At 37.1% G+C, this 13459-nt stretch overlaps 1 long non-coding RNA gene across 1 annotated transcript; it reads right to left on the minus strand.

The window, feature by feature from the left end:
- Positions 1–4598: 4598 nt before the first annotated feature.
- LOC147310748 (uncharacterized) lies at positions 4599–11863 on the minus strand. The gene is made up of 5 exons (XR_015125337.1): positions 11574–11863; positions 9941–9972; positions 8932–8963; positions 7797–7823; positions 4599–5209 (listed from the first exon to the last, which is right to left on the minus strand). It is a non-coding gene; the product is annotated as an uncharacterized LOC147310748 (long non-coding RNA).
- Positions 11864–13459: the final 1596 nt, after the last annotated feature.

A 13459-nucleotide genomic window follows, 5' to 3' on the forward strand; every position in this document is an offset into this window, starting at 1 on the left:
AAAGCATGTCTTTGTGTGGTTTTTGCTGTGCTTTTGTAGCTCAGTGACTTTTTTGTGCAGTTCAGGTTGTTTTTCTGGATCAGGGAGTTGAGCTGAGATGTATCTGTCAACAAAGTCACAGACAGTTTGGTCGTCATCCACATCTGCTTCTACCTTTTCTCGAATCCACAGCAACATGTGTATATGTGGACTACCTCTGTGCTGGAACTCAACTCTGTAAAAGTAATCAATGATCTCACCAAGGGGCTGTGCAGGAGAAAAAAGCAAATCTCTGAACAAAGCCTCAACACGTTTATCAAACATTCGCATGGTGGTTACTGGATTTGATCTTAGAATTTCACACTTTTCTGACCAGTCCAGGGCTTCAAAATCAACCTCTTCACCTTGCTGTCTCTTTATTGCTTGAATCACTTCAGGCCATCTCATCTCAGCAGCAGAGAAAGTGACAAAGAACTGAGGTGTTCCTATTTGGCGAACCATGCTGAATAGATCTCTGGTAGTTTTCTGCCAGTAAGCTGGAGTTCCTCTGAGTGGCTGCATAAATCTGATTGCATCTTTATTTCTTACCAGCTTCTCTACTTCTGTCTTACTTTGTAACATTCCTGATGTGATTTTGCGTCCATCTTTGGTCATAGTTTTACCTTTCCTTAGCTGTATCGTCATACTGGAATTAGCCAAGTGTATTTCAGTGACAAACTGTGAGAAAAACAGGTAATTTGTGTCTTTAGCAAATCTTGCATCAATGTTGAAAAGCCTTGATTTGAAGTAAGCACTTGGTGTGAGTTTAAGAAGTCTCTTTTCATCCAGTGTATTCTGACCAGTAGGAAACTGCACAGGAAATGCCATGGCTTCCAAATGAGGAGTTCTGAAGAAGCTAACAGGATTGTTTCTTTCTGCAGGAGCCACACAATATGTGTTATCAGTGAAACAGAGAATCTCTTCTGAAATGTCTACAGGCTGCAGACAACTTTCTAGAGCAAAACCTCCATTGTTCAAATCACTTTCTGGTTCATCTGGATTTTGTTCCTCTGGTTGTTCATCACAGGATTGCATATTAATATCTTGGTCACTTTGAGACTCACTTTCGCACAAAAGGGCATCTTTTTCATAGTTGTCAATTTCCATTAAATCTGCTTCATTATAATCATCACTTGCCATGCTGGCTTCATCACTGCTGTCATCATCAGGTAACGTTGGATCACAAAGCAATGCATCATCTCTAATAACAATATCTGTGTACTGTGGATGAATTTGTTTCAGTTTACGCAGAGCTTGAATGAGTTTAGACCAGGTGACAGTCTGGAACAGCTGATGGCCTTTGTAGCACAGTCGTCTTTTCAGCTTTATCCTCATGATCTGTGATTGGCTTCTGATCCTCGGTAAACTGTCAACTGTTTGTTGGACCTCAGATGGTACACACACCACATTACCACGTATGAGTCTCTGTCTCCCCTTTGGAAGAGGAATAATCTTAGCAAATGGTATGCATTTGGCAATCAGATGTCTCTCCAGAATGTTGAGATCACAAAGTTCAGCTGGAATATCCTGCAGTTCTAAACCATTAACAGCAGCAAGCCTGGGCATGCATCCACTTTTGAGGGAACTGTGACATGTGTGACAGATATACTCTTTTTTTCTCTCAACAGGAAAGCTGCAGTGATCATGACATGCTTCATCACACACATGAACAAATTTACCAGTTAGGCACTGATGAGCTACAGTCTGGTGTTTTGAGTAATTTTCTCTTTTGCAGATTTTTACCTGATTAGGAAAAGAAGCTTTTAGACAAACAGTACAAACATAAGATGGTGCTGACTTAATGTTTGATCTGAAACGAGATATGGCCTCATTCATTAAAGTGTTCTCTGGATGACACTGTAAAGTCTCAGCCGGTCGATGCATCTGGCGATATTTCCGTTTTATATTCATTGCACATCTGATATTATGCATCTGTCTGAAAGAAAAACCGTTCCAATATTTTACTCTCATTCGTTCTCTCATATTGTCCTTGTGTTGTTGCTGAAATTGTTTTTCTTCTCCATAACGCTTAGTCAGATAAGATCGTTTTTTCTGTTTAAAATCTTCACTTTTTTTATATAGGTTATATACATATGACCTCATGTAAGCTTTATGTTTTTCTCTGAATTCAGCACAAGTTCTGTAATTTCTTCTTATACGTTCCTTCTGCTGTTCTCTAAACATAGGAAATTGTCTATAAGATTCTTTATATGTTTTTCTCATACGTTCCTTCTGCTTTTCTCGGAATAAAGAATCGTCTTTATACATCCTTATGACACATTCTCTTTTTTTCTCTCTTATTTTAGCACTTTCTCTATAGGTTCTTCTGAAATGTTCTCTCTGTTTCTCTCTATATGTAGCATTTAGTTTATACAGATATTTTTTGTACACACTCTTCTTCTGTCTGTGATCAGGATCATTAGACTTTCTACTACAACCTTTTTTCTTTGCCTTAAAACTTTCATCAAAAGTGTACATCTGCCTTTCTTTCTTCTTCTGATTTTCCTTTCTCTGTGGTACTTTTTCTTGGGCTAATAATCTTCTCCTTATTTTTCTCCTTTGCTGTTTATTATATTTCAGCAGTTTATCTGAGGGTTCCTCTGTTATATTAGTTAAACAGTAGGCAGTGTTTGAATCATTCTGAGGAACAGAATCTGATGTTACCTGCGTTTCTCTCACAGAGGATGCAGATGTTTCTTTTTCTAAATACTCAGAAGGAAGATGGTTGTTTTCAGTAGCAGCTGTCTCATTTGAATAATCCACTCTGGATGATGTCACTTCAGTCGTTAAAGTGTCTCTCACAGTCTTCTGTGTCTGGTCAGTAGATGTTTGGGAGTTTATTTCATGAACAACTTCATTTAAAGCTGGTGCTGGAACAGTTGTAGCTGTTTGTCTGTTTTCATCAGCATCTCTTTGGTCAGCAGCGTTTTCACTGTGAAACTCGATGGGCTGTAGCTCATAAGTGCAGCTTGGTGCGATGCTGAACATTCTGTACAAACGTTTGATCCTGTCAATCATGTCATTAAGACGTGTGAACTTCAACATAACTGCAGTTCCACCACTTACACTTGGCGATAATGGCATACCAGTAGACTTACGTGGGTGAGGGTCAAAATATGCATATTCACCTGAAGTCAGCCTGCTAACAGCGATGACTGTTCCTCCCATGACTAGCAAAGCATAGCGAACGTCTGAAGCCAAACACTGTAATCCCTGTTCAAGGCTCGGAAAGTGATCTGTACCATCAAATGTGCCGTAATGAGCAAACTGAGACATGTCGACTTGATACTCGTGTCTGCGGCTGGTAACAACTGAAGGAAGTTCATCGCAGGCTAGAAACACACTGTTCACAAACCTCAGTCTGGCATCTGAATAGACGGCATGGCCTTTGTCCAACACACGGTTTAGATCTGCTCTGGTAATAAATTCATCCTCGTGTAAGAATGACAGGAAAACCAAACTGTTAGCCATGCATTGCTGATTCCGGTACTTTCCATACCTAGGAGCGGCCTGGCTTCGGGAAGCACAGACGCTACTCACTCGTGGACGACTTTCACTGTTTGTAACCTGTACATGAGACTGTACTGGAGCGTGTCCATCATGCTGTGTTTGTGCAGTTAGCTGTGGTTCAGTCTGGATTAGCTGCATAACTTCAGGCTCTGGGACAGACACTGAGGGAACACCTCTCTTTACCACATCTGCATAAGACACTGTGGCTGTCTCTTCATCATGCTGTGTTTGTACAGTTAGCTGGGGTTCAGTCTGGATTAGCTGCATAACTTCAGGCTCTGGGACAGACACTGAGGGAACACTTCTCTTTACCACATCTGCATAAGACACTGTGGCTGTCTGAACACTGCTCTGCACTTCAGTGCTGGGAAAAGTTGAAACACACACCTTTACCTGCTCACTGCTCTGAGAAACATTCAGCTGTTCTTTCTGCTTTTGCCATCTAAGCTTCTGGGACTGCGACCTTTGACCTTTTCTTGGCATTTTGCTGAAGTACAACCTGGAGCTTATATGTGGTTATACACAAATGTAAACAAAACTGAACCTTGAAACACAGAAAAACGTATAACTCCTCAAATTACTGTTAAATCTGAGAAATGTACTATTATATATAAAAAGCTGATTTTCTACTCCAAACTCAAAATAAAGGAAATTCAAAGTTCTCTGGAAACAATTTGATCTGTTTTATTGTAGCTCTTTTTGAAACTGTATAATTTTACTTATATTTTTTTAACCAGACTGGTAAATAATTACAACTTCTGTAAAATGATATGCAGAATAAATCTCAACAATCAACAGGCTATATTAAAAGTCTTAGCTCTTAGGGGAGTTTATGTAAATCTTTCAGATATCTAAAATTGAAATCAAATATATGGAGCTTTGGTGGTGTGGTGATAAGATGACTGGTGATGAGGATTCTCCAGCTGGATTTTCTGCAGCAGTCAGGAAACAGGAAGTCCTCAGGCGCTTCTCGATGACAATACTAACTGAATACTTACACTGAGTGACAAAATGGGTTTGTCCTTAAATAATAGTACTATAAACTTGCAGTCAAATGTTATAGCCAATGAAACAGACTAACAGACTGGATCTAATTTATTATTTATCTGAATGTATGTATTACAAAATAACCAGATTATCTTATTACAAATAAACTTATAAAAAGGTGATATTTTATACAATTGATCAAAGTAAGCCAAACTAGCAGTCCAAACTAAAGTCTAATGCAAAATTAAAATGACAAATGTAGGGCTGTGTAAGTAGTTTCTACTAAAAGTTCTACTGTACTGTAATTCTACTACTGTATATTCAACTTGTAATTTCCAGCAAAATGACTGAATGTGAGAGAGTTTAAAGACAGGAAAGAAAGAGCAGTGAGAGCAGAGATCTCTCAGAATTCTGTAACAGATAGATTGGATTCTGAAAAGGATTTCTGAAAACTTGGATTCTCAAATTAGATAGAGCAGTAGAGATAGAGGGATACAAGATGGAATGGCTTTCAAATTAGATAGAGCGGTAGAGAGAGGGATACAAGATAGAATGGCTTTCAAATTAGATAGAGCAGTAGAGAGAGGGATACAAGATAGAATGGCTTTCAAATTAGATAGAGTTGGGAGAGTGATAGGATAGACAGAATTGCTTATAATGATAGAGAGAGAGAGGATCTTCTGCAGCAGGTCACCTGTAAGACACAAAAGGCCTGGAATTAGTCATATTTCCAACATGCTTGGATTTACCATATTCTTCAGACTATATGGCACACCTAAAATCCTGTCATTATCTCAAAAACATACAATGTGCCTAGCGTATCGATTCTGGTTATGCTTACTGACCTCAAACGGGATTTCTGTGGTACACAGCGCTCAAAATTCTGTCAAATATTTTAGTAATACTTCGGTAAGCTACAAAGCTGCGCTGCTTGATGTATTGTCAGAGCATTATGGCTACCATAGTCAGGACCCTCGTAGAGTAATTCGTACGGTGCTTCAACATAACATTATGGTGTGTGTACAAGGACCTGGCACGTGCTAAGAGACATGCTTAAGAAGCAGATTTCAAACTGATCAACCCATGAAGAGTTTGATGAATTTGTGGATGAGGAATGAACTGAAAAAGTGAGTGTATTGTTCTGTATTTTATGTGTTACAACTGAACAGTGTTGAGAGTTGTTTATGAATGACTTGAATAAAGTTTGACTTATCTGACTGTTTGTTTGGCTTAATCTGCCTTAAAAACAGGCTTGTTTATTGACATTATGCCTTATAATCTCAAAAATACAGTACATGTAGGGCTTTAAATACTAAAGACTTCTACAGTAAATTATTGGAGTGAACAGAATGACAATGTTTAACAAATGATGGTGGAACTGTTATAAGGACATTTTTACGTTCTATTAAAACAATAAACTAAGTCTATAAACTCAAACCAAGACGTGCTGCTACAGTAACTTACTGTAAATATTATATGGTCCAACAAAACCAACACACTGAGGTTACAGCAGACAGTTTCAGGCCACTCTGTATGAATTTTGGCAAAATGAGAAATTTGGAGACAGCTAGTTTCTACACAGCAGTTTCTACATATTTCAGTCACATTTGGGGCATGTTTGATACACAGCAATAAGCACTACACTAAATCTATAATAAACGTATCATAGCTGATATAAAGGCCTAATTAGCAAAATTTAGTATGATGATAATTTCTTTGTAGATCATTTCATGATAAAAAAAAGAACAGAAGTGAGTGCTGTATCTGAGCTGTTGCATGTAAGATCTTTGCTGGAGATTCCCACATTTCTTAAACAAACAAACAAACATGACTTTCAGACACAGTTCATCTTTTGTAAATTAGGGCAGGATTATTTTCAAAAAACAGCCTTGATAAAAATATCAGGCCACTATAAAATGTCTTATGTTTATGTTTTCATCCCACCTATATTTTGCAAGTCATTATGACAAATTACAAAAAGCAGTTTTTAGGCAGTGATTTAAGGGAAGAAGCTTTTGAAATCCACAATGTCCTACCACCAGTGGTCTCAAACTCTGGTCCTTAAGGCCTGGTGTCCAGAAACTTTTCTATGTGTCCCTGTTGCAACACACCTGAATAACATTAGTAGGTCATTAGCAAAACTCTACAGAACGTGACTGCATGCTGAGGTGGTAATTCAGCCATTTGATTCATGTTATAGCAGCTCATGAGTGAATGAACATGACGCAATGAAAGTACTTTTAGAAGGACATTTTTCCAAACACTTAAATTACTTAAATTTGAGTAGTCTTAGGGGATGTCACTTCAGCACACAGTGAAATTCTATCCTCTCACTAATGACCTACAAATGTTATTCAGGTGTTTTGTAACAGGGACGCATGGAAAAGCTTCAGGACACCGGCCCTTGAAGAGTGGAGTTTGAGACCCCTGTCCTATGTGAATATTTAATTGTCCCTAAACTGCTAGTCGTGAGCTGCTCTAATGTGAAACAAACACATATAGTTCTGTAAAGGTTTACAAAGAGATTTCTAAGGATCTGGAGACCCCAGAAAACAGAAACCCTCCCAGACGTTGTAGCTGAACAGGCAAAAACAAGTTGCCTAATAATATCTCGATGATAACCAACAGCTGTGCTGACTAACTGCACTAAACTGAATCATCTATAGTGAGAGAAAAACACCAGCATTAAAGTCAAACATGGTGCTGTTACTGTGATGTCCCAGAGTTCCTTTACTACTTCAGGACCTACATCAACTCATCAGGTCCTGGGCTTAAGTTTAATCACACTTAGGATCTGAAGCACACAAGCAAGTCCAATTGAATGAATGAAACAAAACACATGGTGTAAACGAATCAGTCTGGACTTTAATGAAATTAAGATTCTTGGTATGACTTGAAAACCCTATATTGGGCCTTAATTAAGACTTTTTTCTTTTCTTTTTTTGCCTGTCCTGTTTGGATCTAATTATGACAATTCTGAAATTATAGTGGACCAAAATCAACCAGTGATGTAAACCAGTCATTACCAGTTACTGTAAATGCTTGATGGTAATTGTTGCTATCAGGGCATCCACAGCTGGGTATTAGAGACCAACATGTTTTTACATTAGACCAGGTTGTTCTGGTTCAAAAATGAAATCATCACTTTAAAACTGCTTTTTGTATTTATCCAGGTCATCCTTGTTAGATGATTTGAAACGTGAAAAAAGCATAAACAAAATAAATCTGCAAGGAAGAAAGACCTTTCTCAGCACTGTACTGCAGACAAAACCTATACTTACCAGACTTGAGACGATCAGATCAGTATCCTAGAGAAAGGAAACAACACATCAGATCACTGTTTAATGACTTAGACTGTTGAACCTCTTCGCACACAATCCAATTTACTGTGACATGAAATAACTAGTAAAATCCTCAATTTCTCCAAGCCTTTATGAACTCACTGTAGTCTGAAGAGGACAAACTTCAGTTACAGAGTCTCACATGGTGATAACATGTGTAATAAAGGCATGCATACTACAGAAGTGCAAAGAAGAGGCACCAATATTTGTTGGTACAGATTATGGCTTTTTAGCTCCATCATTTTCTATCACAAGTCAGTGCTTAATAAAGTGTGGAAAAACCACAACTGTTAGAATCAACGGAAAACCTCACCAGGTTTTAGTTCTGATCTGAATATGTAAATCCTAAAATACATGTAAATTCTGACATGTTATAGTAACAACAGTGGCACACCATTTTGCAATTACAAAAATTATAATAAAAAGTCCTTCCATTGTACCTGTTGGCAGGAATCTTTTTGTATTTTGCAATATTTCCCTTTTATATAAAATTTTAAACACAATGTATCAAGCAAATTATTAAGAAACTGATTTAAACTTATTGTATATAAATTACACACAGGCTTTAACATACACAACATTGCCTACTCACAACTCTGGTTCTCTGAGTTTTTTTATTATTGCTTAAATGTTTAACCTACCACTTCTGTTCACTCAGGCAAAAATACTTCTATAGTGGTCTGACTTTAATACATCAGAATCAGAATCAGAATACTTTATTGATCCCTGGGGGAAATTATCAATACATAAGCAGAATATGAGTGAAGATATAAATCAACAACTGTGGTGCTCTGCTACGTAAATCCACAAACAAACGGAGAACACAAACAACTGTATAAAAACAGTTGTTTGTGTTCAAACATAAAAATCAGACACAAATGGCCTGTTAAACTTCAGGGACAGTCAGAGGTCATGTGTGGGGCCTTTGCTGCTACAAGTTATAAATTCTGACCATTTGATTTTGCCCATCAATAAATGGTAATCTCACAAAAACCAAACTACGTTAGGTAAGTTGCTAAACATGTTACACAGTGACAATGTCATATTACTGCAGTTACAATTGCTGCTTACTTACCAGCAAACGCAAAACCAAAGTTCTGTTTCACTCTGTAACAAAAGAACAAAAATACAGAATCAGACAACTAAAATCAGCATCAGAGTCAATACTGCATCACAATCTGTAGTGAAAAAAAAAATCTGTTAAATTCTTTGTTTACAACAGCTTTACTATAAACACCCGATCTTCTCTTTCTGCACCTTATTAAAGATTTCTGTCTTTATTAAGGTGATGTGTCGTTTTATCGATCTGCAATAAGCCACAGAAATTCCTCATTAACGTAAAGCTCTAATACTTTGGTGCTATTACATAACACAGCAGATACCACAAGCAATGATTTGCTCGCATTGCACACTTGATCAAATGATAACATCACAGTTTCAAAGCATGCAACAATCACAAATAATACTTGATACTATAAATGCTTGATGGTAGTTCTTCGTATCAGGGCTTCCACAACTGGGTATTAGAGACCAGCATGTTCTCACATTAGAACAGATAGCTCTGGTTTGGTTTTCTCTGCTTCATACGTGAAATCATCACTTTAAAATGCTTTTTTGTATTTATTCATATCATCCCTGTTAGATGATTTGAAACATGTGACAAAAAAGCTTGAACAAAATAAATCTGCAAGGAAAAAAAAGAATTTTCCCAGCACTGTACCTCAGACAAAATGAACTCACTTTAGTCTAAAGAGGGCAAAATTTAATTGCAGAGTCTCAAATGGCCTTAACATGTGTAATAAAAACAATAATTACTAGAGAAATGCTTTGATAAGCCTTTAAAATTAAAATTAGACATAAATGGCCTATTAAACTTCAGGGACATTTTTAGGGACACTCAGAGATCTAGTAGGGGGGGGGGGGGGGGGGGGGGGGGGCTTTACTGCTTATAAATCCTAAATGTGTTTTTGCCCATGAGCAAATGGCAAGATATCACAGAAAGCCAAACTATTGTATATAAATTGCTAAACATGTTACACAATCCCAATTTCATATTGCTTCAGTTACAATCACTGTTTACTTACCAGCAAAGGCAAAACCAAGCTTCTAGTTCACTCTGTGTAACAAAAGACAAAGAACAAAAGTACAGGATCAGAAAACTCAAATCAGCATCAATACTGCATCACTCTCTGTTGTCAAAAAGATTCACTAAACTTCTTTGTTTACTACAGCTGGAATACAAACAACAACTCTCCTCTGTTTTCTTTGGTCTACATCTCATTTAAGATTGCAAAACACTCATACATGAAAAACTGCACGGTGTATATTTTTAAGGCTTTAATATTTGAGGTGGTCTGCATTCAAATTCTACTTCCTAAAATATTACCAACTGCACATAGTATCATTAAATATGCTGTAGTTTTAAAATAAATATCTATGTACCATACTACTAATAATATACTGCCATATTTTATTTATGTGAAGGTGGGCTGTTGTTTATTTCATTAATTTTCCACAAAGTGAGAATTTAAACTGTGCTGCAGATTTAGGTTGGCACAAACAAGCCTTGTTAAACAGTTCTTAAAAATTAAAGTCTACAAATTAGGAGTTCTTAATATTCTTGGGCTATGTCCACATGTACACAGGTACTTTTGAAAATGGAGATTTTTCTATCCGTTTGCACCTTTCGTCCACACTTAAACGGCGTTTTCGGTCACTGAAAAACTAAAAACGCTTGCCAGGATATTTTTGAAAACTCCGTTTTTGCATTTATGTGTGGACAGGGAAACGGAGAAAACGCAGCACCTTTTTTGACGTCACACTGTGCGCCACGTTATTGTTTCAATGAAATGCATTTCTACAATACGGTTACTGTTAATTGTTCTCTCTGCAGTGTTTAAATGCTTACATATACGCACACAGTTACTGTCCCCCCACACATATGACTCTGTTCTGCTTTTATGCCCCATCTTTGTTTGCTATTTCCCACCGAGGCTTCTAGACTTCTGATTGGCCAACATTTCTACACTTTAGGAATATATCGCCACCTGTTGCTTTGGTATGTTCCTAGCAGAGTTTTCCTTCATTTCTGCGTTTATGTGTGGACGGGATTGTTTTTTAAAACGAAAACGTAAAGTCTCAGTTTTCAAAAATACCCGTGTATGTGGGGACATAGCCTATGTTTAATCCTCAGTTTCTCCCCCCCTCCTTTCTCTTAATTAATCCACAAGACCTGGACAAACGTGACTCTTTTTCTCCCGTGTTCGGTCAGAGGCGATAAAATGGCTCCTTTGATCTTGCCGACAGCTGACACTGAATCTAAGATGGCGGTTGGTTAAAAACTTTACAGCATAAAGAATGAGGCTGTTTTAACCAACTGATTTGTGAAGAGAACTAACTGCACCTTATGTAACAGACTGACAAACACACCAAATGTAATTAATAAAACAACACGATAACCGTGGTTCACAGTCAAATTTTCATTTCACACTGGGCTCAAAGGAGCGCTAGGCATTAGCATCGGGTTGTTAGCTCATCAAACACTCCTTTTACATACAAAAATGACAAAGTTTCACTAAGAAAAAGCAACCACTGTGTTACTCTAATATGAGTTATACCTCGGTTGGCTTTATAAATCACTAAAAGAACTCGTTAAATCGCACAAACAGACTATAAACATTTAGGAGAGAAGAGGAGAAGCAGAGCAGCAGCACTCACCCAGAGCGGACTCAGCGAAGTGTGCGGAAAGGCGGATGTCCGGCAGTCAGGTAAAAGATGAGGCGTTCACGGGTAGTAGGAAATTCCAGTATTACACACAATGGGCATTGTAAACATCAAAAATGTAGGTGATTTTAAATATTCTATACAATATTTATTTGCTACAGAAAAAACTCGCAGAACTTTAAATCTATAACTTGAATAAATATTATTAGAAGGCTCTACTCCTGAACACCAACACCAAAGAGCTGAGTTCACCAGACCTGAAAAAAAAACAACAACAACCAGTCCAGGACAGTCAGTCTGCAAAGATGTTTTAAAGACAAATATATATATATATAAACATTATCCATTAAGGATTCCCCTCAAAACAAATGACCATAATTTCCTAACCGTAAGGGCTAGAACGGTCACTGCACCGTTTTGTTCAGAAGAGATGGGGGAATCTTCAAGTGTTGACAATTTATCATTAAAATGTGAATTTTTAGAGATATATGACATGGATGACTTGTTGACTTAGAAGCCACGAATTCCCCAATATGCAAATAGTATGATTAAGCATAAATACTACATTTAGTAGAAATACTATGTTTTAGCACAAATAGTATAAAAAGCAGAAATACTGTAATTTAGCAGAAATACTATATTAGGCACAAATTCTATGAAAAGCAGAAATAGTATGATTTAGCAGAATAGTAATATATAGAAATAGTATGATTAAGCATAAATACTACATTTAGTAGAAATACTATGTTTTAGCACAAATCCTATAAAAAGCAGAAATACTATAATTTAGCAGAAATACTATATTAAAATTAAAAATGCAAAAGACAATAAATGTCCCTAAGGACCTCTGAAGGTTAAACACAAATCCTATAAAAAGCAGAAATACTATATTAGGCACAAACAGTATAAAAAGCAGAAATACTATAATTTAGCAGAAATACTATGTTAGGCACAAATAGTATAAAAAGCAGAAATACAATTATATAGCAGAAATGCTGTATTTAGAAAGAAAAATATAACATAGTAGAAATTGTATGATTTGGCAGAAATACTATATTTAGCACATATACTGTAACATGACAGAAATTCCTCCAATTAGTAGTAATACTTTAACATAACACAAATGTTATGATTTGGCACAAAAATCATGATTTGGCAAAAATACTATGATTTAGCAGAAATACTATTATTGAGCAGAAGTACTAAGATGTAGTAAAAGTACTTTGATTGAACAGAAATACAATTATGGAGGAGTAATACTTTAAAATGGGAGAAATATTGATACACACACACACATACACAGAGCCTAAAGGGAAGAGTATTTGTGCCATGGAGTGTTAACAAGAATGTGAGGTCCATATTATCAAAAGCTGGTAAAATCATAAAAGTTTGCAGAATTGTAATAAATGATGAATATGAATTACTGGTCTGTGACAGTGTATTAATTTGTAGGGAAAAAAAAACATGTTGACCAAGGTGGAATCGAACCCACGATCTTTGGCTTGCAGAGCCGTGTCATTACCAACTGCGCCACTGGGAAAGAGAGCGGCCGCTTTGGAAAAACAGGCTGATGAGGAGTCAGAATTAGATCGCGGTGAGAGGCGAAAAACACCGTTTTTTGGAGTTACAAAACGTTGTGTAACTAAAAAACTAGGTGGACTAGAAGCATAATTCTTCTACTGGCTGAATCAGCGGACTTTGGTGTACTTTGACTGCGATTTTCATTGCTCTCTGTACATCTGTCGCTGAGATATGACGAGAGAGGAAACGGGAGACCTCAGATATGATTGGCTGGCTGGGAGGCCGTGCAGGCTGTGATCTGTATACTTGAATGTCTGAGTCCTCACAGAGGATTGGCTGCCTGGGGACCTGGCAGAAAT

The sequence above is a fragment of the Aulonocara sp. 'chitande type north' Nkhata Bay genome, linkage group LG16, assembly GCF_057382095.1.
Source record: "Aulonocara sp. 'chitande type north' Nkhata Bay isolate Kocher_YH1m ecotype deep benthic linkage group LG16, A_spYH_male_GT1.1, whole genome shotgun sequence".
NCBI classification, from domain to species: domain Eukaryota; kingdom Metazoa; phylum Chordata; class Actinopteri; order Cichliformes; family Cichlidae; genus Aulonocara; species Aulonocara sp. 'chitande type north' Nkhata Bay.